Below are 16,989 nucleotides of genomic sequence, written 5' to 3'. Positions count from 1 at the left end.
TATAACAATTATAACAGTGATAACAGACAGTGACAGCGTTATTTAACAACTAACTTTATACAATTTATTTATGGACTAATCTCGCCCAAAATTAAATCCCCATGAGGTACATATCGGACTTCCCCATCCTTCCGCATTACCCACCAGGTACACCCAGGTCCTTGAGCAAAGGCAATCCCGCGGACGGGCTTGCCTTTGCCCGAGGCAGGACTAACCCAAACTGTCTTCCCTAACATGTTCCGCATGTGCACTACAGGGACTTTATCCCCTTCTACTGGGCGCTGAGGTTTTGACTGGGCAGGACCAGCCCGGTTGGTCGACCCTCTGGTGTTAACCAACCAGGTGGCCTTTGCTAAATGGGTATCCCAATTTTTGAAAGTCCCACCCCCCATTGCCCTCAAAGTGGTTTTTAGCAGCCCATTGTAACGTTCGATCTTTCCAGAGGCTGGTGCATGGTAGGGGATGTGATACACCCACTCAATACCGTGTTCTTTGGCCCAGGTGTCTATGAGGCTGTTGCGAAAGTGAGTCCCGTTGTCCGACTCGATTCTTTCGGGGGTGCCATGTCGCCATAGGACTTGTTTTTCCAGGCCCAGGATGGTATTCCGGGCGGTGGCATGGGGCACAGGGTAGGTTTCCAGCCATCCAGTGGTGGCCTCCACCATTGTGAGTACATAGCGCTTGCCTTGGCGGGTTTGTGGCAGTGTGATGTAGTCAATCTGCCAAGCCTCCCCATATTTATATTTTAGCCATCGTCCTCCATACCACTGAGGCTTTACCCGCTTGGCTTGCTTGATTGCAGCACATGTCTCACATTCATGGATAACCTGTGCAATAGTGTCCATGGTCAAGTCCACCCCTCGGTCACGAGCCCATCTGTATGTCGCGTCTCTTCCTTGGTGGCCCGAGGTGTCATGGGCCCACCGAGCTATAAAGAGTTCACCCTTATGTTGCCAGTCCAGATCCACCTGAGCCACTTCAATCTTAGCAGCCTGATCTACCTGGTGGTTGTTTTGATGTTCCTCAGTGGCCCGACTCTTAGGGACGTGGGCGTCCATGTGACGGACTTTTACAGCCAACTGCTCTAGCCGGGCAGCAATATCTTGCCACAATGGGGCAGCCCAGATAGGTTTGCCTCTGCGCTGCCAGTTGTTCTTCTTCCATTGCTGCAGCCACCCCCACAAGGCATTGGCCACCATCCAAGAGTCGATGTAAAGATAGAGCACTGGCCACTTCTCTCGACTGGCAATGTCTAAAGCCAGCTGGATGGCTTTCACCTCTGCAAACTGGCTGGACTCACCTTCTCCCTCGGCAGTTTCCGCGACTTGTTGTGTAGGGCTCCATACAGCAGCCTTCCACCTCCGCTGCTTCCCCACAATGAGACAGGACCCATCCGTGAACAGGGCATACTGTTTCTTATCTTCTGGCAGCTGGTTATACAGTGGGGCCTCTTCAGCACGTGTCACCTCCTCCTCTGGCGATGCTCCAAAATCTTTGCCTTCTGGCCAGTCCATGATGACCTCCAGAATTCCTGGGCGACTGGGGTTTCCCATTCGGGCACGCTGGGTGATCAGAGCGACCCACTTACTCCACGTAGCATCGGTGGCATGATGCGTAGAGGGGACCCTCTCTTTGAACATCCAGCCCAGGATCGGCAATCGTGGTGCTAGGAGGAGCTGTGCTTCAGTGCCGACCACTTCTGAAGCAGCTCGAACGCCTTCATATGCTGCCAGAATCTCTTTTTCAGTGGGAGTATAGTGGGCCTCAGATCCTTTGTATCCCCAGCTCCAGAACCCCAGGGGTCGACCTCGAGTCTCCCCTGGTGCTTTCTGCCAGAGACTCCAGGTTGGGCCATTCTCCCCGGCTGCGGTGTAGAGCACGTTTTTAACATCTTGCCCTGACCGGACTGGACCAAGGGCTACGGCATGAACTATCTCCCGTTTAATCTGTTCAAATGCCTGTCGTTGCTCAGGGCCCCATTCAAAATCATTCTTCTTCCGGGTCACGTGGTACAGAGGACTCACAATTTGGCTGTTATTTGGGATGTGCATCCTCCAAAAACCCACAACACCCAGGAAGGCCTGTGCTTCCTTTTTGATGGTTGGCGGAGACATAGCTGCTATTTTGTTGATGACATCCATTGGGATTTGATGGCGCCCATCCTGCCATTTTATTCCCAAAAACTGGATCTCTTGAGCAGGTCCCTTGACTTTACTTCGCTTAATGGCGAAACCGGCTTTCAGAAGGATATGAATTATTTTCTCCCCTTTCTCAAAAACCTCCTCTGCTGTGTCGCCCCATACAATGATGTCATCGATGTACTGCAGATGTTCTGGAGCTTCACCCTTTTCCAGTGCAGTCTGGATTAGTCCATGGCAAATGGTGGGACTGTGTTTCCACCCCTGGGGCAGTCGATTCCAGGTGTACTGGATGCCCCTCCAGGTGAAAGCAAACTGTGGCCTGCACTCTGCTGCCAAAGGGATGGAGAAGAATGCATTAGCAATGTCAATTGTAGCATACCACTTGGCTGCCTTTGACTCCAGCTGATACTGAAGTTCTAGCATGTCTGGCACGGCAGCACTTAGCGGTGGTGTGACTTCATTCAGGCCACGGTAGTCTATTGTCAGTCTCCACTCTCCAGTAGATTTTCTCACTGGCCATATGGGACTATTAAAGGGTGAGCGAGTTTTGCTGATCACTCCTTGACTCTCCAGCTGGCGGATCAGCTGATGAATGGGGAGAAGGGAGTCTTGGTTGGTACGATACTGTCGCCGGTGCACCGTTGTGGTCGCGATTGGCACCTGTTGTTCTTCCACCCTCAGCAACCCCACAACGGAAGGATCCTCTGAGAGACCAGGCAAAATGGACAGCTGTTTAATTTCTTCCGTCTCCACAGCAGCTATGCCAAAAGCCCACCGATACCCCTTTGGGTCCTTGAAATAGCCTCTCCTAAGATAGTCTATCCCAAGGATGCACGGAGCCTCGGGGCCAGTTACAATGGGGTGCTTCTGCCACTCCTTCCCAGTGAGGCTCACTTCAGCCTCCAGTAGACTCAGCTCTTGGGACCCCCCTGTCACTCCAGAAATGCAAATGGACTCTGACCCTTTGAACTCTGATGGCATTAAAGTACACTGTGCACCAGTGTCCACTAGAGCTTTATACTCTTGTGGATCTGACGTGCCAGGCCACCGAATCCACACCGTCCAATAGACACGGTTGTCCCTTTCCTCCACCTGGCTGGAGGCAGGGCCCCTCTAATCCTCGTCAGAGAATTTGCTGCTCACCTGCTGTAAAAATGACTTGGAGGTCCCCTCCAGAAGATCGGAATCAAGGTCAAACTGTCTACCCGGTCTGGAGAGTTGGCTTCTGGAAACTGGAGCGGCACTTTTCCTAACGGAATCCCCTTTGGTGATTGTTTTACCTTGCAACTCACGCACTCGTGCCTCTAGACTTGAGGTGGGTTTTCCATCCCACTTCCTCATGTCCTCTCCGTGGTCACGCAGGTAGAACCACAGGGTGCCCCGGGGTGTATAGCCTCTGTATTCCCTCTCCTGAGCAGAAAAACGCTTGCCCCTAATAGCTGAGACACTGGCCCGTACAGGTGGGGAGTAGGACATACTCTGTTCGAGTCGCTGGACCTTCTGGGACAATTTATTTACAGCTGAGACAAGGGAGGAAGAGAGACTTTCCTCATATTGGCGGAGTCTGACAGCCACCTCGTCCACTGTTGGTGCGTCTTTACCTTTCCAGTTTACAACTGCCAGTGAGTTGGCATGCGAGGAGGGTGCACTCCGCACAAACTTCCTCCACATGGATTGTGAGCACTGGAGTTCATCTGGGTCTGTGGGTACCTGCTCATCGTCTGTGTCACAGTAAACCAGCTCCCGCACAGCTAATTCCCTCAAGTACTGAATACCCCTTTCCATATTGGTCCACTTGCCAGGATAGCATACAAAATCATCACTGAGGGGGTACCTCTCCCTCACGCCTGACAGAAGTCTCCTCCAGAGGCTGAGGATTTGTTCTTTTTTCCCAATGGCTTTGTCAATGCCCCCATCCCTGGCCAGGGATCCCAGCTGCTTGGCTTCCTTGCCCTCTAATTCCAAGCTGCTGGCCCCGTTATCCCAGCACCGCAGCAGCCAGGTGGCAATGTGCTCGCCTGGGTGGCGGCTGAAGTCTTTCCGCATGTCCCGCAGCTCGCCCAGGGACAGGGACCGGGTGATGATCTCTGTCTCTATCTCCCGTGATGACCCTGGCTCATCGTCATCCCTCCCAGAGCGATCTGCTCTCTTTGCGTCTTTCTTTAGTTTTACAGGGGCGACTGCTACCGGCACAGGTTGGTCATTGGGCTCAGCCACGCTGCCTGCAGCTGGAGCTGGGGCTGGAGCAGCTGCTGTGCCTGCCAGGGAAACCGAGGCAGACCCTGCAGCTGTGGCAGCGGCGGTGCCAGTCTGGGGGGCTGTGACTGCCTGCTGGGTTGGAGGGGCTGCAGGGCCGGCTGGGGGGGCAGCGCCAGTTGCAGCACCTGCCGCTTCGCTTCCCCCCCTTTCCCCTTTAAGGCACTGAACAGTGTTGAACATGGCTCGGTAGGCGTGGGCCAGACCCCAGCACATTGTGGTGATCTGTGTCTCTCTGGAGTTCCCAGGGTGGCAGCACACTTTTTTCAGATATTTTACCAGATTGTCCGGATTCTGTATTTGTTCAGGGGTGAGTTTAAAACACACCGGTGGTGCCCACTGCTCTAGACATCTGCCCATGCTGTCCCACACACCCAGCCACTCACAGCTATCCAGCCCCGGGGCAGGTCTCTGCACGATGTTCTTAACGACTTGCTTAACCCTAAACAAAACCTGCAACCCATTCAGGAGGCATAACAAAAGGAGAGTGCTGCCCTGAGCATCCCACGGGTACTCGAAATTCTCAAAAGCAGTTAGGACCAGCCTGAGGGAGAGGGGGGGGGGCGAAAGAGTGGGGGAAGGTATCCCCTTCGGCTTTCCCCACAGACTGGGTTTGATTATTAACAAAATCTAAGACATAGGATCCGAGGTACGGAAATGACCGCAGAGCCGCATGCAAATACAAGCCTAATTTCATGCACAGTGGTGTTATCATATCATAAGTCGATATCGTACAGTACAGCAAAATCATCATCTTAATCCTTTTTCCCAGTGATGATGAACAGCATGGCAGTAAACACATACTGCAAATAAGGGTTCAAAAACCACAGCCATCTAAACAAAGTCAGCAACATTTTTACCGGCGACTATTTAACTCACACAGAAAAATGCCTATAACAAAATTTAACAAAATCTAAGAAAGCAGTTTTAACACCCGCTGCTCAGCCCTGCCGTTATCCCCGCCCCACGTTGGGCGCCAATTGAATGTTTCGGTTTCGGCTGCCGCCGGCAACAAAAGCGCCACGCGGCCGCCCCTCCCCCCGCCGGCGTGCGGAGGAGAATGGAAAGAAAAAGGCAGAAACTGGTGGGTCGGGATAAGGGCAGTTTAACAGAACAGCAGACAGAGGGAAAACAGGAACAACAACAATACAAATAAGGAGAAAACACAACCACGAACCGTACAACAGCCGCTCTCCCGAAACCGGACCGGCGCTGCGCCCGCCCAAGCCCCGAGTGCCTTCCCGCCGCACCGCCCCCCCCCACCGGAACCCAGCGTGACGTCACATGGTATGGAATACCGGGCTCTGTTTGGCCAGGTGGGGTCAGCCCCCACCCCCTGGCTGTGCCCCTTCCTGGATTCCGGTGAAAATTAACCCTGTTCTGGCCAAACCCAGGACAAATGGTTACATTGCTCTCATTTCTGGTACAAAGCAGAGGAACCTCCTGGGTTCAAGATATGGATGCTAAGATGTAGGAAACTTCCTAGGAAGGAAGAGGTTTGATAAGGTTTTGATGACATCTAAACTAGGTTTGCAGGACATTTTGGCTCTCCTTTGTCTGTAAGCATCCAAAATTATTCCAGGTACATTTTTTATCAGACTGATAATAAGAAATACAGAATCAAGTTAGGATAAAAAGATTTAAACCTCAGCCATACACAGCTTCCCTGTTCAGAGCACTTTTATGAGACTTCAGATGATAGCAAACCCATAATAATGAAATAATTTTCCATCAAAGTTGTAATAAAATGTGCTACACAATGTCATTGTAGAACAAAGATTTTCTTAAAGTTTCAAGTACTCTATTAATGTCAGTATTTTTAACTCTAGTACTGATAATGTTATTTTAAATGCCAGTACTGTTAAGTGTTTCTCAATTAAAAGACTAAGAAATGTGATGAGTCATTATAAATCCTTTTGTCAATATTATAAATATGGATAGCATCAGGCACATTCAAAAATTGTTCAAATTAAAACACATTTGTGTTTAATAGATCACGAGAAATGTTTTGAGCATAACTATATGCAGTTTCAACAGTCTAATTTAGCTTTTCTATTTTCATTTTTTTAACACAAACAAAAACCCCAGCAGAAATAAGGAAAATCACTTATCTGTGTAACTCTCCACTGATTATTGAAATGTTGGTGATAATTTCATCTCATAAAATAGTTTGTTTGGGGTTTTTTTATGACCAAAATATTTGTGAAGACCTATAGATTGAAATTTCAGCCAGAAAATTTCAAAAACTCTGAACCATTTTTAATGTGTCCCTGCAAGTGGCAAAACCTAAAAATGGTTCACATCAGATGTAAAAGTTTTAATCACAATGAAATTTGCAGAAAAAGGGGATTTAAATATTACTATACAAAAAGAAAAAAAGAAAAATCCATCCTGTAATAGTTTAACTATTTTCTCTGTTAAGACATCAAATTGGAAAAATCCCATAAAATCCATCACCCATCTAAACCAATACGGTGTAATTATTACTATTAAGGCACTTTTCTCCTTCATGTCAAACCTAAACCATCTCTTGACTACAATTAAAGCTCATTATTTCTTTTCCTACACAAAACCTGTTGCAGAAAAAAGTTCCTTTATTTAGCTACTTTTTACATGCTGAAGGCTCACTTTTCCCTTCTCAGAATTAAACACCCCCAGCAGTATGTACTGCTTGACATTTCTCTTGAAGTTGAAAATGAAACTTGTCCTGTTGTCTGAAAATAGAGCCAGCTTCCCACCGTGTGAAACGTCCCGAATGATGAAAACAGCAGGGCTTATACGCTGCTTTGTCTTTTCCTGTTGCTGCTGTTTAGGAGAATTAAGAGCAGGAAAGGGACAGGAAAGAAATGACTAAATGAGTAACATCATGAGAAGAAAACAGTCTTTGGACCCTTCTAGATCCAAACGTTTCTCACCCAGTTGTTACTAAAAATGTATGTGATAAGCATACACTTTTTTTTTCTGTAAGTCTTATTTACATGAGCCTGAATCCTGCAGACCTGTCACATAATCACATTGCAAGAGTAGGACCATGGCTATCATCCAGACCAGCAGCATCAAAAACCTGCAAAAATTCTCAGTGTATGCAGAACTCTTAGAGCATAAAATGATTAAACTGTTCCTGCTGGCTTTTCTGCGTAGCTTTATGCCTCTATGCACATTTTCTTACTGCAAAGTGCAAGGAGGATGGGGAACAGCAGCGATGCTTCAGCCTCATTTAAGGGTCTTGGGATGTGGCTAGAGATTGCCTGAACCTTTTGCTAGCTTTGACACACTCCAGATGCCTGTGCAACATAAAGAACACTCAGAATGAACAAACAGTCCCTGTGCGGACTGGATTACATTATTGAGGTTTACCTATATGTGTATACAGACACATAGAAGCTGAATTGTACAGGTGGACTCATCAAAACATTTCCTGTAATTAATTACATACTGCTTCTTATTTCTAGACCTCAATGAACTGTTTTAATTCTCTGCTGCAGACTCATCTCAAAGGAAGAGCTGCAAATAATTACAAAAAATGATATCGCATAGATTCATTTGGTGCATATACTCTCAAGACATCTGAAATTGTTGCTTGTTCTGTACCCTTTGAAGTAGGCATCATTATTACACTACCTATTTCTGTAGCCTTATGACTCCAACTGATTCTTCAAATACAAAAGAGAATCTGTACTTTTCTGAACCTGATAAAACAGTCACCGCTCAGCCTTTGAGGTTTGTTGTCACTTGAAAGCCTTCATTAACAGTAGAAGAACAAGTGTCTCAAAATATCTGCTTTAGCATCAGATTCCTCCAAACTGTGCTATGTTGGACATATATACTCCAGACTGATGGATTGCAGCCCATCAGCCCAGCAAATACTGATTTAATGGAAAGTCATTCAATAAGTTCAGTAAATTTTAGAAGAAACTAGCTAATGTACTTGGATATATTGGACAGGTAGTGATGAATCAGCATGTAGAAACAGCAGCTTAATGATCAGGAATCAGGGAAAGTGAGAAACCAGTTCTAGCTAGTCAGATTGTGGACAGTAGGGAAGAATAGCACTCTGCAAACGGTCTCAACAAAGGACATTTGGAAAACACTAAAAAAAAGTTACTACGTGGCATCCCCAAACTATGCTAATTCTGCAACAGGAGTGATCCAGCAGGGATGAATTACACTATAGCATTTAGGTAACTGGCTGTATGTTTAAGGTGTAGCAGCTTAGAACAATAGACTCTAACACTTTTAAAGATACCTGGATGGGACTTCTCTTGCAGGGAAAATGACGCATAGGAAGAAACCCAACATTTTTCAAATAAATAAATATAGTTATTTCAGAAGAAGCTTCAAATCTTTAATTGGAGATAAAAATTGTCTTTTAGTTATTTACTCCAAGACTCTGGAAAACGTAAGAGAAATGAAAGCAATTAAAGCATCTACATTACATGTTTGATTTAAACCCAAGATTTTCACCTGAAGTCGCTTAAAATCTATGGAGTTAATCGCTTAGTTGAGGCCACCTTCGCTCTGGAAACAGTCAGAAGATCTGCAGGGAGACCTGTCCATTCTCAGCACGCCTCAGGCTCTCCAGTATACACGGTATCACATAACATAAGGACTGAAAGACAGAAATGAACAGCCTTTGCCAGCTGAGTAGAGGATCTGTCTGAGTCAGCATTGCTGCCTTGTTTCAAAGCAAAGTCACACAGACCAGCTTAAATCATCATGGTTAATTATTTTGCTGATAGTGAGAAAGGTCTTTCTCACTGCTGCTGAAGTTATCCCTCTTTAAACAAGCAACTAAATATTTGTCATGCAGGGAATCGGAATCCAAATGTCCTATATCTCATGTTTGTTCCCTGGCCTATAGCATGAGTCTTTGAAAAAACACTTTAAAATTTGCCAGAGTTGAGCAGCTCCACCAGAAAACCAAACCAAAACTATCCAGTTGCGCCTTAGCTATGAGACAGAGATGCATACAGTTTTCTTGGCAAACTCAAGCAGGGCACAGAATCCGTCCTGGATGGTTACTGCCAGACTACCAGGACCACGAGGGTTCGTCCTCGATTGGTGTGGGGGGCTGACCCTGGCTGGATGCCGGGTGCCCACCAGAGCCGCTCTGTCTCTCACTTCCTCTCGTCCAGCTGCTCTTGTGGTGCAGTTTTTTCCCTGCCTACAATATGTTATCCCAGAGCCGCTACCACTGTGGCTGATGGGCTTTGGCCTTGGACAGTAGCAAGTCCGTCTTGGAGCTGGCTGGCATTGGCTCTGCTGGACATGGGGGAAGCTTCTGGCAACTTCTCACAGAAGCCACCCTGTAGCTCTCCTGCTACCAAAACCTTGCTGTGCAAGCCCAATACAATGGGTTAACTAAAAGGTCTATCTTGGACTCCATAATACTCATTTACAAAAACAGCGTTAAAATTTCTCTATTTCATGGAAGCTTGAGGTTCAGCAAACTGACCTTTTCTGTAAATAAGCTTTTAAAATTGCAAAAGTTGTTTAATACTTTTGCCCTAGAGATTTAACCTTGGCCAGCGTATCTTCCTTAGAGCACAGGTCAGGATTTAATCCTGTCACACCCTAGTGCTTCCCACGATCTTCTAAATAGCTAACTTTCATAATTTAGTTAGAACATTATCAGCTTTCTCTGCCACAGGCCTATTGACATTGCTATTATCTAGATGATCCTTAGATATTGTTAGCAGTAAATGCAGTCTGTGATTGCAGTTAAAGTTGAAGGACGCTGCAAACTGCCTCTCATTTCTGGACTGCATGAATGAAATAATGCAAAATAGTGATAAAATGAGTGAAAGACAACCCGTTTTACATATTCTAATATTTTCATAGAAGTGTTCCATCATCCCAAAAGAGGCGTTAATCTGAAAAGCATTAATTTACCAAAACAAAGTGAACATGAATCTGTTCTACTTTGCAGAATGCAGGCATATTTACTGAATAATGAAATGTTTTAATTACCTTTACGTTATTTGTGTATATTTGCTCTGTTCAAACTGCTAGTTGTCGCATATTGTCTAGAAATCAGCATCTTCATGTCACCGAAAATCCGGGAATAAAACGTCGTAACACCAATGTAGTGTTAAAAGGCAGGCATTCTTTATTGCAGCGCTGGATGCACGGGGGATAATTCCACCGAACGTGCATACCTCGTATTTTTTCTATGCAGTTTATATAGATCAAAATATACATATTCATCAGGTTACATCACTTATTCTTTTTATAGTAAAATTTAGTCCATTTCCATACGCTCCTCCCAGCCGCGCTTGCGCAGTGCCTCCTAGTGGTGGTCGTTGGGAGTCGCAAGATGAAGGCTCATCCTCTTCATCATGGTGTCCGCTGATTGACCCCTGTTTCTGCGCAAGCTCAGTCCTCTTCTGGCTCTTGTCCCTGCGGCAAGGTCATCTTGACCGGTTCTAGGCTACTCTTAGTTTTAATTAAAACTAACTTCTTTGGTGGGAGATGTAAGACTCTCTGCTTCAGTTAATTTACACAATAGAGAGATACCACGAATGCACCTGCAACTATTAGGTAGTGCTATTTCTATTAAAAATCCCCCTCCACCACTATTGTTTAACATTAATGATTACCTAGGGACTAGACCCTCTGTTCCCAGACCTAATGTCCAGACGGGTAGGGCTGTACAAGGGACATAGCAGCATTGTTCATGTTTATGGTTAACTGATTCCATCACCTTGGTTACATTCACAGACTTGTATTTTTCTGTAAAATATATTGTTTTTAAAAAGTTAATACAAGTAATCCAATCAAATAGCTACTTTAAAATTTCTTATTTGATATGTATTTTTATGTAGTTGTAACTGCCTTAGAGTTACTCTTAAACATTAAGACCGCCTACTTCATAAAAAAGTGTAGATGTGGCACTTCAGGATATGGTTTAGTAAGAATGGTGGTGTTGGGTGGATGGTTGGACTGGACGATCTTAGAGGTCTTTTCCAACCTATGATTCTATGACTCTACGATTCAGCAGGCTTGCTGGGGCGTACAGAGCAGGCTCTAGCTAAACTGAAGCTTGTGCGTCCTCTTAATCTCCCACCATGCAAGGTGAAAGGCCCGTGCTGATGATTTGCTCAGCTTGTTTACCTCCTTCAGAGAGAATTTTTTCTCTCAAAGTGGAGAAGCAGAAAGAAAATCAACCACGGGGAAACCTGAGAATGCCTGTTAAAAACAGATCCATGTGAAATCTGGAAGATGAAGGAAGACAGACAAAATGGAAGGCAGGGCCACGCCCTCTCCACCTCTGTCTCCAGGCAGTTACTTTTCAGTTCCACCCTTGAGACAGATTGTCAGAAATCATAAGGCATGAGCGGAGGGTGGGGGAGCATGGTCACATATAACCTACGTCCAGACCAGTCTTCATCTTTGGGCCTGTGGGAATTGTGAAAACAGTGGACTTTGGAGCAGGCTGGCAGCGGCTCCGTTTACCCAAGAGCAGCCCCCCTGTATATTACAATAATTCTTCTTATTAACTAACAAAGGAGGTCTACTGTGCATTAGGCTAAACCTTTCCAAGCTATTAGGGTACCTATCTTCAGCATTTTAGCTTGTCCACAATTCAGTTCACTTACATCAAGCAAACTATCTGTGAACAAGTTTTCTGTGCTTGCATTTCCACAACTCCTTTAAAACAAGCAAAACAAACAAGCAAACAACCTTGAAAGAGTAAAAGAGTTAGGCGCAGTTTTTTGTTGTCAAAAATTTTGGTCCATGGCTGTAATTCTTCAGGAATACAATATGAATTTTAGCCTAAACCTTAAGTTTGGGCAAAATTCAGCCCATGAAGGTATTTATATCTTACCCCCGAGGGAGAACTATTTAACTAAGGCTGTATTCATTTAGTGAAAATAAATTATGTTTGTGAAAGATATATAAGCAGTTTATAATTTTACTGTGTATTCACAATAAGCTGGTCTTAACGAGAAAAATTTTCCACAAGAAAATTCTGCCTACCGTAGTTCTATGTCTTTGTAGTGTATTCGTACTAAATGAGCAACTCATCCATCAGAATGAGATACTCATATCCCTTAAAGACTATTGTGCTAATTTAGTGCTACCATTTGATCAACACTCGGTGCCTCCGCTTTTCCAAAATAAGGGATTATTTTTTCTCTTTTTGCTACTTTAACATACATTTCGGGAATCACACTTAACAACCTGTCATCTTTTTGCCTAGAGATCTAGCAGTATAAAATGAACTTCTATGGAATGTTAAAACATTCGTATTTCAATCTGCATGTAAAGAAATGGAACTAGGGCTTCTAAATGATGAAGCAGAGAATGGTAAAACCCCATAACTTTAAACACAGCACAGATAAATTTAAACTCTTTAACTACACGCACTAATTATTTGCTGTGGTAGTCTGCAAACTCCCAGGACGCACAGTAGAACTTCTCTTTATTTCAATCCTGTCAGGGCATCCCTGCACAGATTGTGTACTGGGAACAACTAGTACCAGCAGTCAATATAGTAGTAAGTAGACTAGCATCAATTAGCATCTGTTTTAAGAAAAAAAAGTTTTATATTGTGCCTCACATCTGCAGCACATGAGTAGAGATTAGGTAGAGTCAAGATTTATAGGTAGATAAGAGGCCAGGATAAATAATTGTCCTGATGAGAAACTTATTGATAAAACTATTAAGCTGTTTTTTGTAACAATTTTAATTTTTCATTGAAGCATATTCATTTCAACAAGGCTTTTATTAAGAAGACTTCCTATTTACAGGATGGATGGTTGGGGTAACAGGAGCCCAAGTTCAATGTCCTCAGGATGCAAACGGGACACAGAGCATTCACAGGTAAGTATCTGTGCCAAGTCCAAAGCAAAACCTTAAATCTGAGTCTCCCATATCCCACGGGACTGCTCTGACTGCGGCACTATTGACTACTCTGACAAGAGGTTAGAGGAATTCTGCCTTAAAAATAAACATAAATATTTATCAGAACAAGACTTTTGATGCTGATGCAAGATGAAACCAGATTGAAAAACATCAAACTTTTTGTACTGGGTCTGGCTCGAATGGGGCTAAGTTTCTTCGCAGCAGCTCGTATCATGCTGTGTTCTGGATTTGTGACTAAAACAGCTCTGATAACGCACCAGTGTTTCGCCTATTGCTGAACAGTGCTTGCACAGCATCAAGGCCTTCTCTGCTTTTCACTCTGCGCCTTCAAGTGAGCAGGCTGTGGCTGGGCAAGAGGCTGGCAGGGGGCACAGCCAAGACTGTTGACCTGAACTGGCCAAAGGCATACTCCATATTCATTTATTAAACTGTCTTTATCTCGACCCACAAGTTTTCCACTTTCACTCTTCCTGTGCCCTCCGCCATCCTGCTGGGAGCAGGGAGTGACGCAGCAGCGGAGCGGGTACTTTTCTGCTGGTCAGGGTCAGCCCACCACACTTCTATTTTCTAACAAAATTCACTGAGCGGCTGAGTTAGTGATTAAGTGCCAAATTTATCAGCTGATTAAAAAAGAAGCCATCATTTGGCAGCTGAAGCAGAGGTGTGTTCAGTTCATTTTTTAGCACTGTCCCAGGCTTCCTCTGTAGCCTTGGACAAGTTACTGAATTTCTGCTGTCCTTGGACAACTCAGCAAGTTTCTGCTTCGCTCCCCGATCTGTTAGCCAGAGGTAACAACACTCGCTACTATGTTCTTCTGTTGCTTCTAAATTACAGCCAAGCCCAGCAGGGTGTGGGGCACGGTGCAATACCAGACCAAACACAAGCAAGAGATCAGAAGCCCAAGCAGCATGGTAAGCAATATCATATAAAACTGAACACAAGCCGTGGAAGTACTTTTCCCTTTAACAGTTATTAATTATTCATTTCACAATACCACATACACAAGTATCCACCTATGCGCACATCAAGTATACATGACAATCTATTGATTAGTTCTGCATAACTGACTCCAGTATCGGGCCATCCCAGCTAATTTTTTTGTTGTAGACTTACATACATGATCTAAAGAGGATTTCACCTGTGCTGTCAGCTATGGGCAGTATTCACAGGTTGTTGCACAGTTCTACATGTGGCCAACATATCAACATGTGATTCCAGTTAAGCTATTTTCTTAAGTTTTTTTCTTACCATCCTTTGAGACACAGAGTTTCTCTCAGTCCTTTAAACTAAATAGTTTTCCACCAACAGAAGGTTTCTATCTTTACCAAAACTAACTTAACATCAGCAGCAGTAGCACTAAGTCATGTACTGCTTTTGTCTTGCTCTAGAACTTGTTTCCCTCCCGTTTGCATTCAAATTAATCAGTTAAGTGGTCATCTAAAGTTACATCTGTACAGCCTTTTGCTTCATTTTATAACAGATCCTATGAAGGTCAGAAAAGATAGTGACAATCTGATAGTGTGCACTTGAGTGGACTAACATCTACTGCAAACATTTCACATGTTCTCTCGCTGCAAACACGACAGCTAAGCAGGTTCATCTTCAGCTCTGTAACTATTTTTCCACTTTCCAATGCTGTTCGTTCTTTAGCTGGTAATTGTACACATAGGGCTAACATTAAAGAGACAGCTGAATACAGGCGCCAATATGAACTTCAGACTGTCCCCAGAACTAATTTTTAGAAAGACAGGTAATAAACCAGACCTGTGTAGTTCATTAACTTCACCAAACCCTAGGACTGATTGAATACATCACTGTCAACTCGAGTAACCTTGGACATAGAAGATAGTGTCACAAAATACTGAATGTTAAATATGAAACGAGATCAGAGTTTTCAAAGCCAAAACTTTTTATTGCTGAGGTGTTAAAATGCTAATGGTTTATTTTTATGCAAGCAGCGTATATGAAGCATGGGAGATTTGATAGACACTTAGAGCAATTGCAGTAACAAGACAGCAGCATGAGCAGAGTCCCTGGCATACAAGGCTCTGGAGGAGGTGTCATGGGACTATTGTCCATTGGGACTATTGTCACTGCTGCTATTGTCTTTGACCTTATTTTTTAATTCTGACTCTAAACTGAGAACTCTGCCCTCATTTTCTGTGAAGACTCCTTTTCCTTGCCTAGCAATTAAGACTTTCTGAATAATACCTGTTTTACTGTTGTTTGTCAAATTCAGGTTTATTTGCCTTTTTTTGTATTTTCTGGTTGACAGATGCAGTCTGATAAATCAAATAATTCAGTAACATCTCTAACTGCTAACGGTTCTCTCTCAGTGCTTATTTTGATGAGAAGTGTTTTTCACTCCATTCCAGACAATTTTCTGAAAAACAGAAAGAAAATACAATATTGATTTACAGATTTTTATTTACCTAGAATAACATTACCTTTAATAAACTAGAGCTTTTATACCTCTTAATGATACGCCTTATATAAACACCACCACAACTACCCTTAGAAGAATGCAAAATACTGTGAAGTAAATAATAAACAGAATGTGAGAGTAAATAAACAAAAAATAGGAGAGGAAAAAAGCAGCATGTTCGCTTTCCCCATCTCCGGAACCATTAATTCTGATGACTTCTTCTGGCTTTATTTTAACATATGAATTGGGAGTAGACGGGGAAAATCGTTCATAGTAGAATTAGACTTATGAAAACTAGCTAAGAAGCCAAAACCAAGACATATTTACCTGTCATGAGGCAGCTTAACAATTAGGAAGCAGCAACACAGCGTTGAAGAGACTTTCTGGGCTATCAAGGGCAATCATCTGTCACTGCAAACAACTGAGTTACATAGTTCCTGTCACAAAATTCTTAAGCTACCTTCTTTGCTGATTTGCCCAGTTAAATTTTAACGCCCGGTTGCCTCTACCCCACTGCTTCAATGGCCGTATGTCAAATCTGTTGTAGAAAGCTTTCTTTCTTTCTTGGCCCCCGCGTTTATGCACTGCATGAATCACAGCAGGGAACACTGCTGCATAGTGCACAGAGCACCCTGACAGGGATTGTCCAAACCCCAGGATATCTGCTCTCTTCTGTGTAACGTCTTGTGATTTTTTCTGTTTCCCTGCTTCCTAAGGTACATTGCTGTTACACTTGTTTTCAGTCAAAGAGAAGCAACTGAGGAAGAACAAATTTTGATGGTAGCATCAAAAATCAGAATTATTCTAAAAGAAAAACATGGTAAATAAAACTGGCTCTTTTTTTTTTCCTTCTTTTTAAGTGATCTTTGTCTTACAACATAAAATGATATCTGTCTTAATTATTTTCATTATAAAATTGTACATACAAACATGCTAAAGAGAAAACTTTAAGAAGCAGCACTTTAGGAACATCATCATAATCTTTAATTGTTTTTTTAAAAGAGTCCTGAGAACAGAAGACACAAGTGGTTTCCTCACAACTTCCTACACTCCCCACAGTGCCTTATAATTTAAACTAATTTAAAGTGTTACAAACCCTTTGTGAACTCTGCACACTGAGAAATAAGACAGTCCTCAGGAAGAAGGCTAATGGTACCCTGGGCTGCATTAGAGAAAGTACGGGCAGCAGGTTGAGGGAGGTGATGCTTCCCCTCGACCCAGTGCTGGTGAGGCCACACCTGGAATGCTGTGTCCAGTTCTGGGCTCCCCACTACAAGAGAGACATGGGCATACCAGAGC

This window comes from Opisthocomus hoazin, chromosome 8 (assembly GCF_030867145.1).
Source record: "Opisthocomus hoazin isolate bOpiHoa1 chromosome 8, bOpiHoa1.hap1, whole genome shotgun sequence".
Classification (NCBI taxonomy): Eukaryota; Metazoa; Chordata; class Aves; order Opisthocomiformes; family Opisthocomidae; genus Opisthocomus; species Opisthocomus hoazin.
Note: the sequence above shows the minus strand (reverse complement) of the source record.